Genomic DNA, 12,558 nt, shown 5'->3' with positions numbered 1-12,558 from the left:
TTATTTATTTAAATACTTCATGGTGGTCTTTTAGTGCATGGCTAGTTTGAAAAGCATGCCTTAAATACTGTTGCTTTTTAAAACTGCTATTACCTTGAGCTTGGAGACTCCACTTCCTACAGATTGTCATGAAACGTCTGAGCAGGTCAAACCAGTTCAGATCAGAATGACTCTGTCACTGAGATTCTCTAAGTCAAAAACATTTTGTGATTATGAGGATGGTGACAACACTGGAGTTTATCAAGGAATAGTGAGTACTTTTATTTTAGCACCAAAACTATATTGTATTTTATTACTTTAATGGATAAAACTTTAAAATAAACCTACACTTATAAAAGTTTTAAATGGCTTAAAATGTGTTTATAGGCTGTAAACATTTTAAAAGTAATTAATAATCATTTGTAACATATATATATATAGAAAAATCAATAATGATCTTATGTTTGCTAAATAGTGAAAGTGTCAGAGAACTTACTAAAAATGACAAACTAAAGAATATGCTGCATCATATTATCATTAATATGTAAAAACACCACCCCTTTGTAGATAACTCATTACATATGGTGTATAAATAGTTAAGCTTATTACATAAAAATAAAATGTGATAAAGCCCACAGGCTTAATGTTGAATGATGAAGACAAAGTAAGATCAGTATCTGGTGAAATCTAAGGTCCAACAGTGTAGATGGATGTGGATTAATTATTTGGCAAACAACAAGTCATTACTGCCAATCCTATATGTATTATAAATGATTATTAAAGAGTTTTAATGTATTTAAACTTTTTATATATTTTTATAAGTATTTTTATCCTAAAGTGGTACACTTTAAGATGTAATCTTACTCTTAAATCTTAATCTACTAAAAGGAACAAATGAGAACCTATTTAAAACACAGAACTTGACATTAAGTCAGTTGTAACTTGTTTATGGTATGTTTACATTGTTCATATACAGTGTATTTTTTACTGACAATGTACAGTACACAGCACACACAAAAAACACATAAAATAATACAAAATTAAATAAACAAAAACGGGCAATTCTGTATCATGTAATTTCCAACATATGAAATGTAACAGAAAAAAAGTATATATATATATATATATATATATATATATATATATATATATATATATATATATATATATATATATATATATATATTAAAATTAGTAGTAGAATAAAAAGTATATCTCCATTTTTTAAATGTTTACTTCATGTGTCATTATAATGCTGTAATTTTTCTTTTTCCTGTGATTAATTAACTACAGTCATGCACCAAATTTGAAATTAGATTTCTTAGTGGATACTCAAACTGATGGACATGGAGAAAGCCAAGGGATTTTGAAACTTAACCATAGAACAGAGAGTAGCAAGTGTCTGAAGGCACACACCAGGATCTTGACATCTTTAGAGGAAAATGTGGATCTAGTTAGATCATATATTTCCTCAACCCCCATCTCCCAGCATGACAATAGTATATATGTTCATTGTTGTGGTAGTATTATTTAGTATTTGGTATTAATAATACATTTAAATACACCATCTTGTTTTTATTGATCAGATGTGAATTTCTTAAGGAATGAATTGTGTCAGTGAAGCTGATCGTTTTTATAAAATGATTGTGATAGACTTCCAACTTCTTTACATAAAACAAAGGTCAGATTTTTTCTATCAGTGAATATATAATTTTTTACGCCCATTAAATGTAGAATACTCACATTAATAAATTACATTACTGAAGTTTTAAAGAGAGACATCCCATTAACCTGGACCCAAGTACAATTCCAGCACAACTGGACCCACCTTCAAAGTTAAGAGAGGGAGAAATTATGACAGAAAAAAAGGTAAACATCAAAACAGACCTCATGTACATATACATATATACATATGCATAGATGGTGTAGCTAAAACAGCTTGTTTATTAAATAAAAGCTTGTAAAATTGTACCATAAATATGAATCATGTCTATTATGGTTAGATAGAGCTCAAACATAAAAAAAGGAATTATTATAATAAAAGTAAATATAGAACTGAGAGATTTTTCTACCTGTTGAGGAATTACAATTACATTCTGTAACATGATTCAGTTTCAAATGTTTGCAAAGTCCATAAATATAACATATGGAGCCCTAACATAATTTGTTTCTTGTTTAGGTTAAGCAAAACTGATCAGACTGTGTCCATGAGGAGTGAAAAATCAATGGATTTTCCATGGTCACTCAGAGAGGGGGACTCTAACACTGATCTAAGGTGAAAAATGATGCACTTATATATAATAAACGATACACAGTTTAACTTATTATATGGGTATCCACAGAGATGGATTTTGCCCCAAGTAGACCATAATAGTCTACTAAATTACAGGATAGTCATAGAATACCTTGTCACACATACTTAATAATGACCATGATCTATTAGATAATGATCATCCAATAGATCATCATCTAATAGATCATGATAATAATCTATTATTATAGCATTAATTTCGAAGAGGCAGTTTTAATATAGGGGATGTAGCAGCTTCAATATTTCTGTATGTGCTGTAGCTCTGTCAATCGCAATGTCTGTTGAAGTTTCAGTCTCCAGTGGCTTTGCATTATTACAAATTGTGGATGTGTAAATTATCTTTACACATCCACAATTCTCTTTTTGTGTTCTGCTCGAAATGACCCTTGAAACAAAAATAACCAAAGAAATCATCTTCCTCATTACTTGTTCCAAAGGTTTTGCTAAATGATTGGATTAGCACCCTCTGAACATGACTGTTAGTGTCACATTATCAGACTTTTAAGTTCAGTTAACCATGGAGACAGTAAAATGGCCAATGGATCAATGGTGATTCTGGATTTTAGAATACCCAGATATTCAGTTTGCACAAAGTTCAATTTTAAAAGTTAATTTAACTGATAAAGGTACAAAGAAGAGATTTTCAATGCTTTAAATTACTAACTTGAGTTACAACTTGTGTTGTAAATATAAACAGATTTTGATGCCACAACATACAAAAAAAAAGTGAAAAGGTAAAGAAATTTCATGTTACACTCTTTTGCATCATTAAACTATAAACAGGTGAATATTTAAGGTATAAAATGAGCATTCACCAAAGTCTCATTTTAGCAAGAAAATATAATCATTGTGCCGTGTGAAGGATTGGCTCTTATCCAGTTTGGCCTTGTGCCCAGTGATTCAGAATAGCCTCTGGACCCAGCACAACCTTGAACTGGATCAGTTACAGAAAATGAATGAATAAATTAATTAAAAATAACAGTATATTTCCATGCAAAGTTTCAGTTTTTTACAGAGGCATAGGCTGCCACAAAGAAGACATGTTTTTTTTGGGAAGTCTATTGATATAGCACGAAAATACCAGGTGTCATACTGTACATGCTACAGTTACATAGCTTCATAGACACACAGTGCATGTATTTGATAGCCTGGAGTCCAGTGGCGGATGCTGGTCTTTCAAGGAGGGGAAGCTCAATTTCGGCCTACATCATAAAATGTGTCGATTTATTTATACATAAATTCTACCCTCCGTTCCTTTTCAAGAAAATGATCTGTGTCCCTGTCGTACCAACAAGGTGTCTTTTCCAGGGACTTGACCAGTGTCCTCTCAATGGCCAGCAGAGCTAGGCTGCTTAAACAGCCTTGGCTCATGTGAAGTGTGTCAGCCTGTGAGTGCTTTGTGATGGTGGAGGGACTCAGCAGCATCCGCTGGACAGAAACTGCGAAAGAAGTCAGAAAGAGTGATAGAAGTCAGTCTCCAAACACAAGCAACTACAAAAAAACCCACCAGAAATAGAAGCTCGATTTGTCACTAGTCGTTTTTAACAAAGAAAATGCCGCTAAGAGGTTTAAGAACGTGTCCGGTTCAACTCAGTACAGAAAATTTAATGCTCCCATGAATCTTTACACCAAAGTATCGCAGATTCGCTCATTTTGCTGTCAATCAAAAAGGGATTCAGCCTCAGACAGAGCATCCAATCATCATGCAGAAGCTGAGCGTCCGGGCCAGCCGAGGCCAGCCCACTGCCCCATAGACCCCCAGAGACGCTGAACGTCCGATGGGCGGGACAAAGTCCAGCATTTATCCAATGGCTCGTCTCGTCTCGCTGCACTTCGCTGCTTCGCTATTGAACTCTGTGGACGCTCAGCGTTCGCACTGTTTAAAGAACTGCGAGGCTATGGATTGAGAGGAAAGCCGCATCTTTACCAGTGATAAGAAGCTGATTTTGAACAAAAGTTGAGCGCGTTGTAGTGCATATTTATTCAATGCCATGTACACACAGCAGTATATATTTGATCACTTATTTTTTGACATTTTAGGGGAAGCTGAGCTTCCCTTGCAGTCTTAGAGCAATCGCCTCTGCTGGAGTCCAGATCTGTCTTATTTGGCACATAGGGTGAGGAAAATCAGGAAAATATGACCATGAACTGAGTAGCAACTGAAATACTGCACAAGCCAGAATGCAAAATTCTTGCAAAATTTAACAGTCATTGTTCTAACTTCTTAAATTATTAAACCATGTAATTAAAAAGAAAATTGATTTAACTGATTAATTGATTTTAAAGTGGTAAAAATGCCTCTGTCCTGGCTTTTTGGAGATATTTGCTATTTTATTGCTGTTTACAATATGTCCAAACTTTTGTTGAAAATAAGGTTTGTATTTAAAGTATGTTTTTTTTTAATAGAAAAAAACAAAACAGACATGCTTAGCGTTTGTATGTTTTGCTCATCATTTGTAGCAGGAATCAGCCAAAGTGCTCAGACTCCCTTGAGCCAAGCTGTGTCCATGAAGAGTGATTAGTCTATGATACATCCATTAAAGTTTAGAAATGGTGACAATTCTACTGATCTGGGTAGGAAGAATTCATAAGTTGACACTGGAAAATATGCAATGCCACATAATTTTGTAATAATTATTTTTTCATCCATAACAATATTATCAAAATTCCAAACTCACAATTTATGTATCTTGCTTTTTTAATGCATCAAACATTTGGCTTGTTGACTATCAAACAGCTGCAGCATTCTTCCTCTGTGACTTTGTGCCAGAGGAGTTGCATGACACCTAACCTGACATTCCTACAATGTTATGTTCCATGACAAGATTCATGTCATGGAATTTGTTTCACTGTACCTTTCTCTTTTGTGTTTAGAGTAAAACAAATAAAAACATACAGCATATTTTCTGACACTGTAGCTCTGCATATATAAATAAATGTACTAGGATGGCCTTATTAAAGTTGCTTTCGGGGCACACATTATGAATATAAATGTTTAGATTTTGATTAGTTTGAACAGAACACAGGATTTCATTTGACCTTCCTCGTCCAGTAGTGACATTATTTACTGTTAAATTCCTTAATTATTAAATTAAGCTGTTAAATTGTATTAAAATCCTATTGAAAATTGAGCAGAAATCATGCATTACATCAGACTTTTACTGCTTTCAGATTTCATGTTAATTAAATTTTTTTTCACAGCACACCAGAAGAGCGACCAATGCTGTCTTACAGCAAACATTTTGAGTCCTAGTTTAAGGTTTGTACTTCTTTAAATTTACACATGCCCTTGATTGACAATTTAAATTCCCATTCAAAATGATTTTGACATTGCTGGAACTCTAATTCAGGAACATGAATTTGAATACATTGAGTGAATTATTTCAAAGCTTTTTCTAGTTAGCCCTTAAAAAACAACTACTGCTTTGACTGCATATTGTACAACCTTATAATGTAGGAAATGTACGAAAATGTAGTGTTGTGTTTTGGCCAACATGCAAAATTGAACACACCACAGTACACCAGGGACATTTACTTATTTCTCATTAATCATTGACCAGGAGCTTGAGAACAGAAATATACTGTTGGTGAAGAATGAACTGAAGAGATTCAAGAAGTTACTTAATCCAGATTATGTTGCATGTTCTGAGGGACAAGAAGAGGATGAGAGTGGTCAGAGCAATATCAGAGAGGGAACACTGAAGATTACTCTACTCAAAGACATGAACCTGTCAAATCTGGCCACTACTCTACACACAAGTAAGAACTATTTTACTATAAAATACTATTTTACTATAACTAACAGAAAATGCAGACATGTCACATGCTGCTGATATTTTTTTTAACTTGTGTAAAATTCAGGGTTAAGACAATAGGAAATTACATTATTTTCCTCTTTTTATCAGGAACAGCCCCTTTATACCAGCAAAGACACAAATCCAAACTGAAGTTAAACTTCCAGGGCATTAATGAAGGAATTTTAAACCATGGGACCTCAACACTTCTGAATGAAGTCTATACAGAACTGTACATCACTGAGTGCTGGAGTGGACAGGTCAATAATGACCATGAGGTCACACAAGTTGAGACAGCAACCAGGAGACTAGAAACAGAGGAGACACTCATCAACTGCAATTATATTTTTAAACCCTTACCCAGACATAGCAAACACATCAGAACTGTTCTGACAAAAGGAGTTGCAGGAATTGGAAAATAGTCTCTGTTCAAAAGTTCATTCTGGACTGGGCTGAAGGAAAAGCCAATTAGGATATTCAGTTCCTACTTCCATTTCCATTTAGGGAGCTGAACCTGATGAAGGACACAAAGCTCAGGACCTTTTACATCATTATTACACGGACACTAGAGAACTGGGATTAACAGACTGTAACAACTTTAAACTGATGCTCAGCTTTGATGGCTTGGATGAATGTCGACTTCCTCTAAATTTCCATAAAAATGAGAGCATTTTTGATGTAACAGACGTAACCTCAATCAATGTGCTGCTGACAAACCTCATGAAGGGCAATTTGCTTCCCTCTGCTCTTGTCTGGATCACGTCTCGACCAGCAGCATGCGGTCAAATCCCTCCTGAGTGTGTTGACCCGATAACAGAGGTGTGAGGGTTTAATGATCTTCAGAAAGTAGAATACTTTCTGAAGATCAAGAAAAGGATCAGTGATCAAAGTTTTGCTGACAGAATCATCTCACACATGAAATCCTATAGAAGTCTATGTGTCATGTGCCATATACCAGTTTTCTGTTGGATTGCATCCACTGTTCTAGAGAAGATATGCCATGAAACAAAGAGAGGAGAAGTTCCCAAGACACTGATTCAAATGTTCACACATTTTCTGATTTTCCAGATCAAACACAGCATCCGAAAATATAAAGGAAAAATTGACTCTAACCCAGAGCAGACTAAAACAGTTGTCATGACACTGGGAAAACTGGCTTTCCAACATCTGGAAAAAGACAACCTGATCTTCTATGAGGAAGATCTCGGAGAGTGTGGTGTTGATGTCAGAGAAGCGTCACTGGGCTGCACCTAGGCAATGTGTACAGTTTTGTTCATCTGAGAATTCAGGAGTTTCTTGCTGCTCTCTATGTGTTTATCATCACCAGCAACAGAAAAGTGTTCTTGCGCTTCCTCCTTGGTCTTTCACTGGAGTCCAATCAAATTCTGTTACAAGGCCTACTGCCACGGCCAGAGGGAAAATCCCACAAGAAGGAAATCATCAAGCATATCAAGAAGAAAATTAAGGAGAATCCCTGTCCAGAAAAATCAATCAATCTGTTCAACTGTCTGAACGAACTGAATGATCAGTCACTGGTGCAAGAGGTCCAGTTTTTTCTGTGCAGCAAAGGCATGAATCGTCTTTCTACACAGTCTGTCTCTAGAAACTTCACTGGTGTCAGTCTTTCACCTGCTCAGTGGTCAGCACTTGTGTTTGTGCTCTTAAGCTCAGAAATACATCTGGAAACGTTTAAACTGAGCATGTATGACCCATCAGAAAAATGTATGCAGAGAATGTTTCCAGTGGTTAAAGCATCCAGAAAGGCAAAGTGAGTATATAAAATGGTAAACAGTACCAGCATCTACTTTTTAAATGTGTGTGTTTGGGTGTGTTTGTTTATTTATTTATTTGCGCTCAAATCAAATAATACTGCACACCAGTGCTGGCCTGTAATCTCCATCCATCCATCCATTATCTGTAACCGCTTATCCAATTTAGGGTCGCGGGGGGTCCAGAGCCTACCTGGAATCATCGGGCGCAAGGCGGGAATACATCCTGGAGGGGACGCCAGTCCTTCACAGGGCAACACAGACACACACACATTCACTCACACCTACGGACACTTTCGAGTCGCCAATCCACCTGCAACGTGTGTTTTTGGACTGTGGGAGGAAACCGGAGCACCCGGAGGAAACCCACGCGGACACAGGGAGAACACACCAACTCCTCACAGACAGTCACCCGGAGCGGGAATCGAACCCACAACCTCCAGGCCCCTGGAGCTGTGTGACTGCGACACTACCTGTTGCGGCCTGTAATCTCATTTGTACTATCATCACTTGGTATGTCTTATTTAAAATGTCCTGTAATAAGACACCATTGAGTCACTCCTTTGCCATTCTGAAATTGAAGAACAAGTAAGAAAGACAGCAAACAACAGCAGATCTCTTGTTATGACATAACCAACTGAAGCAGTAAAAACTTATGAAATACAGCAAACGTAACTTTTACAAACGTAACATTACATTATAAGGTAATGAAAAAAACAAATAAAACAGAAGAATGGGCAATGGGAAAAAACGTCAGTGATGTCACTTTTGAATTTTAATAGTAATAACAATACATGCAAACATTAATGTTGTAATAGTTAATGCATGTCTTTTTACCTATAATATTTAAATTCACATTGTTGAAATTAAAGTGCTATATCTCACACAAATGAAAATTTCATTCTCAGTCTGAGTGGCTGCAACTTGGAAGAGAAAAGCTGTGCTCTTCTGGCCTCTGCTCTTAGCTCAAACTATTCAAATCTAAGAGAACTGGATCTCAGCACCAATACTCTGCAAGATAGAGGGAAACTGCTCGCAGATGGACTGGAGCACCCAAACTGTAAACTGGAAATACTTAGGTAGACCACCACTTCACCATCACAGATTATGTCTATATGCAGGATATAACACACACATCATCATCAGTAACCAGATTGTTCATTATGTATATATTTCACAATTCAAAATATCATCTTAAAACTGTTGAATATTGAGAAACTCTCTTTGTTCACTTTACATTGTACAGTGGGTTTACTTTATGTACCTATGCATTTTCTCAGCTGTCCCACCCAGCATATATTTACAAATAATTAAGGAGTCTGCCTCTTGATTTTAAGACATTTACATTATTTATTCATTTATAAGAAGTTCAGTTAAATTGATTTTACTTGCTGTAAATCCTGTGAATTCATCATAAAAGAGGACAATAAATGGCATAGAAAAGCAAATGTGTCTTTTGCCATATAATGTTTAAATTCACACCACGACCCTGAATTGGATAAGCGGTTACAGATAATGAATAAATGAATGAATGTTTAAATTCATAACTTATCCAGGATTTTAGGAGGTATGTTTATAGCATTATAGTGTATTATAGGATCAGAGTTCAAATTATTTTACCAATATGTGACATGTGTGGAAAGTGATATATGTTCTGCTAATTGTGAATACTGTGTGTTTATCTCCTGATGATTTATCTTCTAGACTTTGTGGCTGTAGATTTACAGGGAAAACCTGTTCAACTCTGGCGTTTGTTCTCAGCTCAAATGTCTCACATCTAAAAGAGCTGAATTTGAGCAACAATAATCTGCAAGATTCAAGAGTGAAGCAGCTCTATGAAGGGCTTGAGAATACACACTGTAAACTGGAGAAACTGGGGTGAGTTCATTTTTTTAAGCAAAAACAATTGGAAAAACATTCATTTGCCTGTTTAATCTGTAAATGAGTGTATTTTATGTGTGCAGGCTAAATAACTGCAGTATTACAGCAGAAGTCTGGGCTGCTCTAGTCTCAGAACTGAAGCCCAATCCCCCACACCTGAGTGAGCTCAGTTTGGGGAGGAATAACCCAGGGGACTCAGGAGTGAAACTGCTCTCAATTCTGTTGAGGGATTCACAGTGTAAACTGAAGAAATTAGTGTGAGTATTACATGCAGAAAAAGAGCTGGAAAATGCAAGAAAAATATAGTTTTTAGAATTAATAACAGGAAAAAAACAAATCTTGTTGACTATACAAGAGTATGGTAAAATAATATTTATGATGAAAATGCTCACCAGGCAAACAATAATCTTGCAACATTCCAATTATGGTCTAAAGACTGTCATTTCTAATCCTTTTCAGATGTGTTTTTCCCTATTTAAATTGTTTTTTTTTTTATCTGTACTTTGCAAACTGTTTTCATGTATGACAAGTTCAGGGGTTTTTGTTTTTGTAATTCTATGGATTGGTTACTCACCTTGTATATTTCCTGAATGTTAAAGCCTCATTTTAATTCCTTATTATCTACATTCATATGGATATTTGTGTAGTTTCATACAGGACAGTGGCCATCACCAGAGGCAATAAGAAAGTGATTTGAGAGCCTGTAAAAATGTGACCACAGCTTGTTTTAAAAAAGTATGTTTATCTGTGGATCGAATTCTAGAGCTCTCCTTTCATGACTTTTCCCAGAATTCTCCTTTTAATAACTTAATGTTTTTAATCAATATTATGAAAGCTAGTTTACACCAATGCTTCTCTCTGTGTGAAATTGCCATCAGATCCCCTTTTCGGCAGGGATTTAAAGGCTGTGATCCTTCTTTGCCAGCAATTTTCCATTATTCAGACATACAATTAAGTGACACAGGATCTACCAAACTGCATGGAATATGGGGCACCTCTATTTTGGATATTTGTGTAATCATTGTGCTGTATATTTTATGCTTGTGCTGGTTATTAAATAGCCTTTGTATAGTCATGATAATGGAAGACAGAAAATAGTAGTAATGCTCATGTAGAAACTTCTGAATTTCTTGTGCTCAAACATTAGAGTGATGCACACAATACACTTTTAACATTTATACTTACAATTTTATTAAGCGTCTTTCCTTTCTGAATGTACATATATTTACTTTCTGCAGACTTTATGACTGTAATATTACAGAGGAAGGCAGTGCTGCTCTGATGTCAGCTCTGAAATCAAATACTGCACAACTAAAAGAACTGGATATGAGCTAAAACAGACCTGAACAATCATTGCTGACAATGCTCTCTGATCTGTTGAATGACCCACAGTGCAGATTGGAGAAATTACAGTGAGCTTCTCAGATTATTAATTTAATCATTCATCCATTTAATGTCAAGCTGCTTTGTAAACCAAAAAATTGGTTTGTGTTCCGGATCATATTAAGTACAATCCAAAGTTTCATGTTTGCTTGCTGAACAAAATAATACATTACATGTGACTGAATAACACATAATAGCCATCAGCATTAATAACAACAGCAAAATGGGCTGGACACATTTCTGGATAAAGGCAAATCAATGTTGTGCCACTCTTGCATCAAATAATTACACAGTTCAGCCAGAGTTTTGAGAGGACTCAATCAAGAGAGTGTGGACCAGCCCAGATGTGTGAAGGCTTTTGAATATTTATCATGTCAATTAGTCACATTTGCAGGCATGTGAATGTGAGGATTGTTGTCTTGGAATACAGGGATTAGAATGTTATGTTCCTCTGTAAGATTATGCGGCTCAATGTGGCGAACCCACTGTCACTTCAAAGGACCCATTTCTGAGAACAGAAAGGTCATTGTTTTGTATTTTTAGAAGGACAGCTTTAGTAAGGACTGTAGTGGCACTTTGAGTTCCTTTGGTTTTGTCAGTAGATAAATATATAAATTAAATATTTAAATTACAGTAATACATTAAATGTAGTGAAGAGATTAATTAAAAACCAACAACTAGCTTCCTGTATTGAAAAGCTGATTAATCTCTCTAGTGATCACACGATAATTGTGCATTAAATTCACATGTTTTTTTCTCTCCTTTTCAGTGTCTTCACCTTACTGTGTCATGATTGGAAAGATCTCTCAGCAATTCGGTAGGTTTCTGAAACTAACCTTAACTTAGCACAGCCTAGGACTCTCCATGAGAGTAAGCTCTCCTTCCCCCTTTATTACACAAATAAAGGTAGAAAGTGCAGGCATCACTTAAGCTGGCAAAGCAAATCTGGACCTTCTCCTCCAAATGTTTTGAGCTTTCATGTGGTGTTGTGCTTAGCAACAGTTTGAAAACATCTGGTAGTTGGTTACAGAACTTGAAGAAAGCTCATGCCCTTTACCTTCTCAGATTTGTGGCATTGTGTATGATTTAGGGAGTCCACGATAAATGGGGTAATAGGTGATGAATTAACTGGGGAAAAACTGGTAGAAAAAAATAAGCCAATTATAGAAATAAAAAATATAGAAAATACTTTCAGTACTTAAATGGCTGCCATTAATGTGTCTGGGTGAGATCATTCCTGTGATCAGTCCTCCGAAAAGTTGTATTACTTTTTATTTATTAATAATACTGAAAAGTATTATTGTAGTATTTTAGTGCATTTCTGAGAATCTGGAGAATAAAGAAGATTTGGTGACTTATGTTTGTATTATGTCAGAACACCAAAGGCATTTTTGTACATGGGCTTTGCTGGAATAAAGATTTCAGTTAACACTGGTACATT

At 35.6% G+C, this 12,558-nt stretch overlaps 1 pseudogene; it reads left to right on the top strand.

Moving 5' to 3' along the window:
• The first annotated feature begins 5,510 nt into the window (after positions 1 to 5,510).
• Positions 5,511 to 11,150, top strand: LOC136696455 (NLR family CARD domain-containing protein 3-like; annotated as a pseudogene).
• Positions 11,151 to 12,558: the final 1,408 nt, after the last annotated feature.

Source organism: Hoplias malabaricus, chromosome 5 (assembly GCF_029633855.1).
Source record: "Hoplias malabaricus isolate fHopMal1 chromosome 5, fHopMal1.hap1, whole genome shotgun sequence".
In the NCBI taxonomy this organism is placed as follows: domain Eukaryota; kingdom Metazoa; phylum Chordata; class Actinopteri; order Characiformes; family Erythrinidae; genus Hoplias; species Hoplias malabaricus.
This window is presented reverse-complemented; position numbering and strand designations above follow the sequence as displayed.